The sequence below is a fragment of the Electrophorus electricus genome, chromosome 10, assembly GCF_041902795.1.
Source record: "Electrophorus electricus isolate QZ-2024a chromosome 10, ASM4190279v1, whole genome shotgun sequence".
NCBI lineage: Eukaryota > Metazoa > Chordata > Actinopteri > Gymnotiformes > Gymnotidae > Electrophorus > Electrophorus electricus.
In genome coordinates this window covers 14,000,201-14,001,618 of record NC_137506.1, presented here as the reverse complement: position 1 = coordinate 14,001,618, position 1,418 = coordinate 14,000,201, and the positions used below count along the sequence as shown (strand labels likewise).

Sequence of the window (1,418 nt, the reverse complement as noted above, 5' to 3'; positions counted from 1 at the left end):
CTCAACAGGAGGATGTCTTACAATGTAGGTCGGAGAATTGTGTGAATTGCTGCAACTAACTTCAAAAGGATGAACGCTGTTCTGCCAAAAATGCATCTCACTTTTGTAATCTTATCTTTTTTAAATGTTTGTACTACTGCTTGTCTTCTGTTTATTCTGACTAGCAGTTGCTATCACACCACGCGACTAGAATGTTATACGTATGACGCCGCATGGTTACAGAATTCAAAAGATTACAGCTCGGACGATATTGAACGCGCGTTAAAATACGCTCATGAATGAGTTTAACAGACACCTGTTCATTTCAACACAAAGGGAGAAATTACTCAGCTCACAGAGCTTAGTAACGCGTTAGAGGAAAATTCGCTGCTGCTCTTTAAAACACACCAAGTCACTGCACTATATTGCACTATATTGGACTGTTTGCACTTGTGTAGCATGTTGTCTGTTGCACTGTTGTTTTTCTGTTGCACCATGGCCCTGGAGGAACATTGTCTCGTTTTTGTTGTGTACTAGTATATAGCTGAAATGACAATAAAACCTCTTGAACTTGAACTCGAACTTGATGATGACTTGCCAAAATTGCTTGATAGGTGTGCTCTGCCACGTGGCGTGAATGTAATCGTCAACTGTGATTTGAGTAAAGTATGTACAGATTGCTGAGCTTGTGAAACCAATTTTAAACATCCAATGTGTAGTATAATGTACTCTGTATTATTTTGTACTGAATGCATTGTAGGTTAGTGTTGCTGTCATGTGGTAATGATTATTACACATTTTAATCCAAACTGCGGCGTCGGGGGCTGGTAATAAATCTTCTTCCCATTGTCTCGATGGGAGGGTAACTGAGATTTGATTTCACTATTATTTTGTATATCTTAGATAATAGGTTTTTTGTATTAAGAATGTTTGTTTATAAATTCTGATATGGATGTAGGTATCGGAGTTGATTTTTGAACACAGGTGATCTTAGCTGATGGTATTGTAGGAGCTGTAGGAACAGACACCTAACTTGCTATAATTTGATGGGGAGGATGCAGGTCATCTGCATGCCTCTGGAATGGCTTCCTTGACCAATTCACACAGCGATCGAGAGCCTTACACTAATGCCAGAGTCCCTCTGATTTCATACTTTTCTCCGCAATATCCAAAATTTGTAAATAAGCACAAATCCATGGGTAAAGTTGTGTAATCAAGAACATACTCTCAATTTCCTGTACTTGGAACATGTCTTAGCAGATTGTGGTTTACAAGCAATGTTATAAGCAACACAAGTTCAAACAGGTGCCCTTTTTGCAACAGGTGGTTTGTTGACAAGGGGTCGTTCATCAGCCAAAACTCACATGGCCTATATGGGGATCGAACCCATGACCTTGGCGTTATTAGCACCACGCTCTGACCAACTGAGCTAATCGGCC

General features: G+C 39.9%; 1 non-coding gene across 1 annotated transcript; it reads right to left on the bottom strand.

Annotated features, from left to right (window-relative positions):
* Positions 1–1,344: 1,344 nt before the first annotated feature.
* On the bottom strand, positions 1,345–1,418 carry trnai-aau (transfer RNA isoleucine (anticodon AAU)). Its single transcript has one exon. It is a non-coding gene; the product is annotated as a tRNA-Ile (tRNA).